Source organism: Myripristis murdjan, chromosome 1 (genome assembly GCF_902150065.1).
Source record: "Myripristis murdjan chromosome 1, fMyrMur1.1, whole genome shotgun sequence".
In the NCBI taxonomy this organism is placed as follows: domain Eukaryota; kingdom Metazoa; phylum Chordata; class Actinopteri; order Holocentriformes; family Holocentridae; genus Myripristis; species Myripristis murdjan.
In genome coordinates, this window is record NC_043980.1 from 10,835,391 (window position 1) to 10,846,781 (window position 11,391).

An 11,391-nucleotide genomic window follows, 5' to 3' on the forward strand; every position below is an offset into this window, starting at 1 on the left:
CACTACTGCAGTTGTGGGGGAATAATCAGGGTGGGCTATTACGTTTAGATCAAACTTGCATCAACAAACCCAAGCTATAGATGAATTCTGGCTTGACAAATTAGGAAAAGTAACAGATATTGACTATGAATGTTTAAAAATAATGTCTTGTGATACATTTTTATTGTGGATGGTCAACTTCTACTTGTCTGCCATGTGGATTTCATTGTGGTGACTAAGAGGTTTCCGTAGGGCAGGGCAGGCAGGAGTCTGACATCAGTACAGTCTGGTTGCCAATTTTTTTTTTTTTTTTTTTGGTTTTTCCTCACAAAAGATGGTGAAGTCATTTCAGTGGTCATTTTGGATTATTCCACTCAACTCACTGCTTCACACTGCAAGTTTAAAAGAACACAAAAATAAATAAAAGTAAAATAAAAACAATAAACACAAGGACACAAGTAAATATGAAAACCAGTGACTCAACTGAAAAACTGAGGTTATAGCACAACTCCAAAATAAAAGCCAGATGGAGAAGCTAGATCTTCAGTTTCCTTTTAAAAATACCAAGCCAGCTTGCCATACTGATATCCAGGGGCGGTGCGTGGCCCAATTAAGGACCATAAAAACAGAGGCCAGCCTCATCAGCACTTTATGGGACACATACAGAACATTTAAAAGCTGCGGAGTGACCTTAGTGACCTGGCTGGAACATAAAATGAAGGAAAATATCATGTATGGAGGGCATCGTCTTTAAGGTTAAGGTGAAGGTTAGGGTTACGCATACATTGGTTATGGCTAAGATTAGTAATAGGCTGTAGATAATTGATGCATGTCAATTAGGTCATAATTTCTCCATCTGATCTCAGGGGAGAAAAAAACACTGCGGCCCGGTTCGGGTCCATTACAAGCACCGCCCAAGCCGCTATATGCCTGCCGTGGGCCCCTAAACGAGCGCACCGTCTGATGCCCGAGTTGCAGAGATATGACGCTTAGAGGGCGGAGGCATAGCATCTGATGATGAACCATACTCTGATGAAATGTGTGTACAAACGCATCTCCTAGGGGTGCAACACATAAACACAACGATTAATGTTAGCTCATACAGCCGATGCTCATTCTCGTCGCGCAAAGTACTGATTTCTGCTGTATGTTTTGGTTTTGCTTCATGTCATTCCCTTGAACAAAGAGACTTCACTGCACTGCTGAGAGCAACTCGGGAAGCAGGGACTCCGAGATGATCATATAAAGGCCGCGGGGGCGAGGCTAACCTGCTAACTGGCTAACATTAGCTGAAGTTAGAAAACGGTCTAACAAAGTTGTGCCAACATTGTCTCTTTAGCTAGCGGCTGGGGGACGATTCCACCGCGATATTCTGGTTTTATGCGGGACCGATTCAATTCCCCCGAGTCAGTGCGGTAAGTTTTTTTTTTCTGATTCAGCTGTTCGCTAACATCTCAATCTGTTACCGGACCACAGAAACGTACGTTAGCCGCCTATCGCTAAGTTAGCCGGGTAACGTTGACTAACTTAACGGTTCTCGCGAGCCTCTCGGCGGCCGTACGGTTAGAAAGCAGAGTAACGTAAATGCGTTACCTTGAATTATCCAGGGGACGTCTTCCTCATCTCATGCCAAAACCATGGCGTTTTACGTCCTGCTACGAATATAGTGATATGTTGAGTGCTGCCTACGTTTACTCCCTCACCAGCTAACGTTAATTCACAACGGGGGTAACGGTTTCCGCACCGTTTCGCAGTCTGCGTCAAGTTGCCGCACAAAGACAGAGGCGGACCGGATGTATGGCCGTTGATTCCTTCAAAATAAAACACTTTAAAGTTAGCGGTAGACACCCCGCCTTGTCTGAAGGTTTTTCGTCTGCCCGTGGAAAGATATTAATATTTTTTATATTTAACAGCATTTTCTCAGGTTTTACTCTTTACTAAGGAGACGTGATATTTGGTTGCCGTGTTTATAGGAACAAAGATGATAATGCGTATTTTCTTATTCATTTAATTTTTATTTCTTGCCATATTCCACGTTGACAAATGCAAATTTACCAAACAAAAAACTAAATTCCTTGTATTCGTGAGGGAACAACGATTTTGTTTGGTTTGTTTCGTTTTGTTGTATCTCTCTCCTTTGCACTACTTTATATTTTATTGTCTTAACGCTTTAAATATTTGTAAGAAATATTGTCGTCTTCTTTGTCCATGAGTTGAAATAAATATTAAATAATAAAAAAAAAGGTTTGGCGTTTGAATCTTTATACTTTTGTCAATCGTAAGTGATGTTGAGCATCAGTTTAAAAAAAGAAATCTGTATTAATATGTAACGGGAAACGAAATTGTCACAAGAGCACTAATAAGATGCATAGGAGGAGTAGAAAAACATGTTTACAGCGACAGTCATAATAGAGTAGGAAATAAATGGTAGATCAAAAAAAGAGCAAAAAAAAAAAATATATATATATACACATGTCAAGTTACACGATAAAATATGATACGTTAACCATGCTTGTGCGGGAGTAGCATCTACACGTAGGGTGACTTTGGTAATGCTTAAAAAATAGTCCGTGAAAGGCACATAAAAAAGCATATTTGTCAGTATCAAACGTGGACCGGAGGCGCTCGTTTTGGAAATATGGTCACCTTGACTTTGCTGAGGCTGCCGCTCGGATACGCCAGGGAACCAGGCAACAACGCTGAAAACAGAGTCAGTGAGCAGGAGTGGTGAAGCTGCCAGCGTAATGAATAATCTGTGCGAGTTACACGTGTGCTCTTTTGAAAAAGCATTACCACTGTATATGAAAGGTGTTATGAATAAAGCTGCCTTGCCTGTCTGATCAATATTCATCAGCACTGCTGTCTGAGATGCAGTCTAACAAATCACCACGTTTTAGTTTAGCCTGACAGTCTGAAGTTAAGGTGCAGTTCCAGTATTACAGGAAGCATCCATATAGGTAGATTAATTTTGGAGCTGTTATAATAATGTTGGTAATTATGTACTCTTGTGTAATAAGGTAATATGGCATCTTAATATGATGTGAATGCGAGAGCTTGGCTGTTTTTGATTAACAGTCATGCCATTACAACTGAACTGAACATAGAGAAAAGCTCTGTGATCAATGAAGCATCATTTGGACATAATTTCCATTCTCAGGTGCACACACACACACACACACACATGCACACACACTCCAACACACATGCTTGCACCATTTAGCAGCAGCAGCAGCAGCAGAATGAGTGAGGCGTCTTGACTGCAGCCCCCTGCTTTGCTGTAACGCCACTGCTATTTTATAACTGTGCTGCATTGCAGGGCTATTTCCCTGAAACCGGGGCTGGGGTTGCATAAGAACTGACGGCATGGTGGTGATTTTGAGGAGTCCTGAGAGAGAGAGAGAGAGAGAGAGAGAGAGAGAGAGATGGAGGTGGGTGAGGAGGAGGAGTTTGAAAAAAAAAAAAAGAGTTAGGAAAGAAATGACAAAGTTTTGATAACGAGAGAGGGAGCTGAGGAGGAGAGGGAAGCAGAAAGAGAGAGAGACGAGCGAGTTGATGGATAGATGGTCAGGTGTGTGTGGGGGGGGGTGAGAGAGAAAGAATGAGTCAGATCGAAGGAGAGAGAGAGAGAGAGAGAGAGAGAGTGTTTGTGTGTGTGTGTCTGTGTGTGTGTGTGTGTGTGTGTATGTGTGTGTATGGTGTGACGCAGTAGGACGTGCACTGAGACTGGAATGCACTTTATCTCGCCCCTCTCTGCTCTACTCTCCTCCTTCCCCTCAAGCCTGAGATATCACAAAAACACTGCTGCATTACTGTGTGTGTGTGTGTGTGTGTGTGTGCGCTCACCCATGGGGAATACTCTTGGCCAGGGCAGTGTGTGTGTGTGTGTGTGTGTGTATGTGTGGAGGGAAGGGGGGCTCTTGAATGAACACAGCTCTGTGTCACTCTGCTTTAACAGTGAGGCTGCATTGCAGGACTGGCTGCTGTCCTCTGCAGACACGTCCATCAGTGAAACTGCTTCCTGTCCGTCAAAATTACCTGCTGCTAATATTCATTGGGGTTTTTATTCATCACTCTGTCAAATAAAAATTAAGATAAGAACTGTTTTGTTCCCTTGTCAATGAAACCTGTCAGCACTAAACTGCTGCCACATGGTAACCTGCCTTCTCTGTATTTAATGTCCTCACGTCTAAAGAGTGACTGTAAGGTGTGTGATCAATATATGATGAATGAATGATTTTATTTTCGAACAAATATACAAACACAAAACAAAACAAAACAAACAAACAAACAAACAAACAAACAAACAAACAAACATATATATATATATATATATATATATGTTTGTTTTACATATATAAATACAAAAGATAAAAAAGACAGCAAAAAGAGAAACAGATAAACAATAGTGTATCCTGTTCGAAAAAGGAGTAGGAAGAAGTATCCACTTTTTTGATGAGCCTGATGATGTTTTTATGTGAAACAGAAGAGTCCATCCTATTTGTTAGCTGTTATAAGCTGCTTGTTCTGCAGTTTAAAAAAAAAAAACAACAAGTCAATGCATATTATCCAGATTTTCTTTTTTTTTTCTTAAGTTATCTGTGAGCTGGATTTTACGCTGTGCATTGTAAGTTTCCAGTGAAAATGCAGTGAAAATGAATGAAGCATTGTCTTCGTTTCCCTTAACCTTCCTTGAATTACAGAACAGCTGTGATGGGACAGGGGGACCAAAAAAAAAAAAAAAATTAAAAAAAAACGGTGATACGCTGAAACAGAAAGTGTATCCGGGGGGCTCAGCAATACCGGAGTGGCTGCACTTTACTGCTGTCATAAGGTCTGAATTGAGAATGCTTCCTGTTTGGCAGACTATGAGTCAGAGTTAGACTTGAGCAAAATATAAAGTGCAGTAAACATGTCAAAGTCTGGCTGAGCAATTTATATGACTTAAAAAATGCCTTTACTAGTTCATGTTATAATAATGTTATTACCAAAAAAATATATGTATAAATGTCGAACCCTACATATTCAACTAATTCACATATTGCCATGTTGTCATACCTCACACTGAAACCTATAGATTCACAGAGTGTGTGCACAGACAGTGATCAGCATCTTCCAGGCTGGCTGAGGCTCTAATGAGACGACGAGACAGGTAGGCGAATACAAGGGTACACATCCTGCACACCATCACCGCTTTTTTTTGTCCTGGTGTTTGTCCTACAGGTGTTATGTATGTATGAGGAAGCAGGATGCAAGCTGACGTGAAACCAGTTTGCGGTCGCAGTTTCAGGTTATGGTGAAGTTTGTACATATCTGAACATCTGATCGTCAGTTTCCAAAGGCTTTTTTGTGTCATGTGCAATAGCAATAAAAATCAGTTCACTAAAACCTAAGCAGCTAATGCCATTTGTCAACATCCCCGGACTTGATAATATAAATAGACTAAATTTCAGGGGGAGAAGTGAAGTATGACTGTATATTAAGATAAGATGTGCCATTATTGATCCCCCGAAGGGGAAATTCAGTTTGACACAGCAGCACAAGGGAATGTAACATTAAAGAAAGAAATACATACACAAAATAAAACAGGAATAATACATAAAATAAAACAGATGTGTATAAGTACATGTGCAATATCTGTGTGTGTATGTGTGGTACATATATGCTCACAAGCTGTGGCTCCACACACTTCCAGGTTAATATTAACTCATTTGTAAGTCCTGCCTCTGAAAGCACAGAAACAAGTTAAGCAAAGTATCATCTTACAAGGGACATCGGCCCTGATGTGATTTGTTTTCCATAGATTTCAAATCATGTCTCTCTTTTTTTTTTTTTTTTTTTTTTTTTTTGCTTGATCTATGTTTTTTATTACTATAACGATAAATACAATCAAGATCAAATTTGGACCCAGTGTGCAGATAGCGCTTATAGCAGGTCGACACTGACGAAATCAAATAACACAACATCTTTGATTGAATACCTTAATATTAATATTGTGGGGATGATTGTTGGTATTTTCACATAACACATTCATAAACAGTCCCAGAGATCTAGTCTCTAATCACAATATTGATATAATATTGATATCTCGCCCAATCCTAATAGCAAAAAAAAAAAAAACTGAACATGTCCATCTGATAGCCATGTATAAATGCTACCCTCCCTACTCAACATCAGGGGATGCAGGACATATCGCAGACATCTCTTGTCTTGCTGTTTCTCCTTCCCTCTGTCTCTTTGTTGCCCTATAAGGAGCAGACCACTAAGTTTGCATTTTTAGCCAAATATCTACAAAATCTATACACCATACTTAACGTTTCTGCTAATCTTTGCTCAAAGCAAGAAGTTTTATTTTAGAATTCCACCATCATTTTTCTGACTTTTCATCAGGCAGTCTGTCTCCATTCACCTCCATTCACTTTCTTCACAACAGTAGTCCAGTGCTGTGATAAAGTCATCTATGTTAACTTTCCTACAAGCAGCAGCACTGTTGTGTTTTCATGAGTTGAAGTTTGGCATGAAAATGGCCCCGGAGGAATGGCAACAAATATTACTGTGTAAGGTGGGTGTTTCATCCAAAAAAAAAAAAAAAAAAAAAAAAATTGATTATATGTTTTGAAGTCTTTAGTACCCCCACATGATGTGCAAAATATTTGTTGCTGCATGAAATGTGGGTAAATTGTAGTAAATGGGCCAAACAGTCCAAATCACTGGTATCATCCTTTAATACTCAGGTTCCCTCTGTGGACTCTTAGCCCTGCACACACACACACACACACACACATTCAATTTTCCAGCAGGATAGAGAATTCCCCAGCTGTATTTTCCTACCAACCAGGTTTGGGTGCAGGGAATTGCTTATCACAGCAGCACGGTGCGATAACAGCCGGGAAGGAGAACAGGATTTCCCTGGATAAGTAGGGAGAAGACGACAACAGCAAACAACCACATGCACAGATAAACCCAATCGCATTCAGACAGACAGATTATCCTTTGTTACCTCTCAGTGTCACTTTGCTATCTGCCCTCCTGTTGACATACCGTGCACTTTTCTGTCTTTTGTCCCCATGTTTACACTCTCTCTGCTGTCTCACTGGTAAAGAACAACAAAGAGAAAGAGAGAGAGTCAAAGTTGTTCAAAGGCATTGCCGGTATAGGGCAGGTACCAAAGTCCATCAAGCTCCGTCTGTTGCTCTCTTTTTAAAAGATTGGGTGGTTTCTGCCCTCCCTTAGTGTCTTATTCACTCAGTTAGTACATGGAGGCTATACAAAGGGAGATGTTTGTGACATTGTAACAGATTTCCATCGTGTAAGGCCCGGCTGGAGCTGCATTTAGGTGACTGCACCTACCCTATGCTTTTTGTTTTACCTCGCAAATAGTCTCCCAGCCAAATTAGACCATCTAACATTCAGTTTTTACTGGCCTATCTCTATCATATCTGATTGTCACCTCCGTTAACAATTTTAATATGTCCTACATAAATGACTTACCAAGTTTGTAACACTATCAGGCAGTTTTAGAGGCAAATGGCGGCTCCACGTTGGGAAAATAGCATTATGGGCCTGGCTGTGATTGCACTGCATGCACCTCCCTGTATAAGATTAGATTACGAACTTTAATTATCCCCGAGGAGAAGCTTGGTTGTTGCAGCAGAAAGTAACAGTACAACAAAAGTAGTGTATATGGTGAACAAGAGTAGAGCATCTTCATCGGTGCAGCACATTTGCACTTCATTTTTAGAGCTATTACCCAAAAGAGATAACTGCATTAGGTAAATCTGTTCACATATTATATATAAGTCATATTTTGATATAATTGGCCAATATTGCACTTTCAATAAAAATCCAATATCACCTAGTCAATACAATCCAGTGGCCATATTATGATATTATTGAGGTGAATGAATTATGTTACTCAACTCACATCAGGGGTGTCAGTCTGTAAAACCTGCAGTGAAACTTGCCTCACTCAGCTTTGAGAGCCTGCAAACCCAAGTAAAAAAAAAAAAAATCATCAAATCATTCAATGTGGAGCTTAGGTGTGCAAGGACACACAGAATTCACAGTGATCTGGACATTTTAAGAAGGATATTTTTGCATGAAAATGATCAAATTTAAATCAAATGCACAATATATCAACACTAAATACTGACTATGGGCAGCTGAATTTAAAATAATATATCAGTATCAGCCTTTAAAAACCCCTATTAGTTGAGCCATAGTTACAGTTTTCCTACAGCTGTCATCGTCACAGAGCCAATAAAATATAAACGAATCCTGTTGTTGTTTTGTAGGCCATTTGTGCTTCAATAATGCAGGACAAGACTTACTGGGGAGTTGAACAAAGCAGTCAGAGGGACTGCAACACATCCAATGTCTGTGGATGGCCAAGCCTTGCCAAGTCAAAGGCTTGTAAGAGTTCATGGACTACGCAGCAGTAAAATACTGAAGAGGTGCGGTCGGAATGTAAAAAGCTCATTTTGCACCTGTTGACGTCCTAAATTTCTCATAATTCTACTTTCTTATTTATTTGTCACGCAAAAGGGATTTCCTGCTGCATGATCATACCCCATTAACTTCCACATCAAATGTCTGTGTCTTGTATTCAAGGACCAAAACATCATCTGTGCTGCATTTCAGTACATAAAATCTATAGTTCCAGGTACACATAGTCTTATTAAATTATTATGCATCGCACATGGGGGAATTCCCCTTCATCCATAGTCATCCCCTGCCTTCTTCCACATTTTAACATGCAAAGATGAGCCTGTAGTCAGATGCAGTTCCCTCTACTGTCCATGGAGTGGTGGTAGTATAGCCGGAGCGCAGTTCTCATCCCCATCATCATCATCATCACTGCAATGCAAGCCAAGGTCTCTTTCAAGGGCACCCGTCATATCTGCAAAGTCACATATAAAGCAGGGGAGAGACTGTATGGGCGTTTTCAGTCGGAGAAAAACCAAACTAAGTCAGGGGAAGAGAAAATTCTCACCGTCTATAAATCCACACAGTAACATTTACATGCAGTTTCACATCCTGCTTCAGCTTCCATGAGGGTGATGCTATTTTAGATAAGAGCAAAAGAAAAGCAAACCAAGAGTAGACAAACTGAGAGGTTGTATATATCTGCATTTGTTTGTTTTTTCACTTTCTGTTTGCACTGCAGCTGGTGGAGGGTTTTTTTTTTTCTCCCCCTGAACATTATTTTCTAGAAGAGCAACGCCAATACTTTCTCTGTGCCGTCAATAACAATTACAGCATGAATATGAGGGATTTTGAATAACGACTCGTAGTGTTCAAGGGGAGAGTGTGAGTTGAATTTGCGGTACGTGCTGGAGAGCCAACATAACGCTCCCCCAGCTTTACCTTTTTATAGCCATCAAATATGCATGGTCCTCAGAGTGTACGTCTAATGTATTCACAGACCTCTGCTGCACTGGAAATCTCGCCATCAGCAGTTTGTGTGTGTGTGTGTGTGTGTGTGTGTGTGTGTGTGTGTGTCTTTGTGTGTGCATGTGCATATGTGTGTGAGACTGTGCGCAGGGCAAGACAGAAAACATAATCAATAAACACTGATTCATTGTGTTTTGGAGGAAGAGAGTCATTTTACAAAGAAAGATAAAAGGGAGATGGAGTGTGTGTGTGTGTGTCTGTGTGTGCGTGAGAGAGAGAGAGAGAGAGAGAGAGAGAGAGGGAGAGAGAGAGGCTGTGGGTGACATGTTTCTATCAGCCCAAATGTATATATTTTTTAATTTTGGCTCTTTTAAGAATTAAAGATGAAAAGATGCTGTGTATGGCATTTTTAAACATCAGTGCTTAACTGTGTTGTAATTAATGTGTCTGTATAATCCCATGAGGGATGGGTCATTTAAATGTCCAGACACGAAAATAAATTCATTCATTCATTCATTCATTCATTCATTGTGTTCCCCCACACCCACCCTGTGGAGGATAAGCATACTGGAAGTGTTTTTTTTTTTTTTTTCTATCAGGCTTTAGCTCTTTCCACATTCTGCTGCTTTAGTGCATAACAAATACACAACTGTCTACCTTCATCCCTCATGACTTTATTAAAAAAGGTCCTGTCTGCATTTTTAAACATCAACATATCATTGCCCAATTTATTGTGACACATTGGTATTATTGCTGAGAACATATGACACTATGGCTTATAGATGATTGGTAGCCTTTAACCCTTTAAATTAAGTCACCGCACCTTTTGCCATGACTGGAAACTCTGAAACCTGGAACCAGTGCCACACGATGTGAACTGCGGCTCAGAGAGGCTCGTTGAGGCTGTCAGTCCTCTCGATGTTGGTCTCACTAGTTTATGGAAAACATACCAATGCCTCAGAATTAATGTGGTAAGAATTTATTGATATTAAAACGCTGCACATGACTCTGTAAAAATGATGACATGAGAGATAAGTGAGAGATAAACAAAATCAACCCAAAAATGCTGCAAATGCTTCCTGGCAGTTTTCTGAATAACTTCTCTCCTTGTCCTCTGTCATGGAAGCATTGCATTCTGGGTGGAACGGAAGAGGAAGGAAGTAAAGAAAACCAATTAATGAAGGAAGGAAGGAAGGAAGAATGACAGACAGATCAAGTGGAGGAGCAGACATCCCCGATGGTTTTACCGTGATGTTACAGAGTGCTGAGGGAATCAACTGCTCTCCCTCTGCTGTCTCTCCTCTTCTTTTCTGTTGCATATGCACACACAGACACACACACAAAACCCACTGTAGCACTTCATCCCTTCTTTCACTGCTGACAGTGCAATCTTTATCACCATGGCTTGTGTCCAGAGAGTGCGTGCACAGTACATCTGTGCGTGTGTGTGTGTGTGTGAGAGAGAGAGAGAGAGAGAGAGAGAGAGAGAGAGAGAGAGAGAGAGAGAGAGAGAGAGAGAGAGAGAGAGTGAGTGCAGAGGACTTGGAGTGACACATGAAACAAAATGAAGCAGGATGACTGCAGCTCATAAAACCTCTCACCCATGGAATATTGATCACAGAGGTCTCCTTTAATCAACAGCACCAGCACGCACACACACGCACACACACGCACACACACACACACAAGTCAGCATGCAATGGAATATACTTGCATTAATGCACACACAAGCAGTCTCTCTCTCTCTCTCTCTCTCTGTCTCACACACACACACACACACACACACACACACACACACACACAGTTCCCATGCACCCATTCCCTGTATTGCGGATTCAGGGTCTCTGTCTTTGTGTTCAATATTCATTATTAAAAGATCCAGCACCTTAGTGATTTTAATGAATAGACAGACAGATAAATAGGTAGATACATTTATTTTGTCTCTTTTTTTTTATTCTCTGTGACACCTCAGTTTGCAATAGCATCCCGCAACAATGTTTTCTGTAGCTTCTTCTTTTCGTC

The 11,391-nt window shown here is 40.6% G+C and overlaps 1 protein-coding gene across 2 annotated transcripts in view; it reads right to left on the reverse strand.

Annotated features, from left to right (window-relative positions):
- The window catches only part of gne (glucosamine (UDP-N-acetyl)-2-epimerase/N-acetylmannosamine kinase), a 31,406-nt gene extending 29,672 nt beyond the window's left edge, over window positions 1-1,734 (reverse strand). For both annotated transcript variants that reach the window (XM_030060118.1, XM_030060127.1), the window contains exon 1: window positions 1,573-1,734. The gene's annotated coding sequence lies outside the window, so the exon portion shown is untranslated. The remainder of the gene's footprint in view (window positions 1-1,572) is intronic.
- Window positions 1,735-11,391: the final 9,657 nt, after the last annotated feature.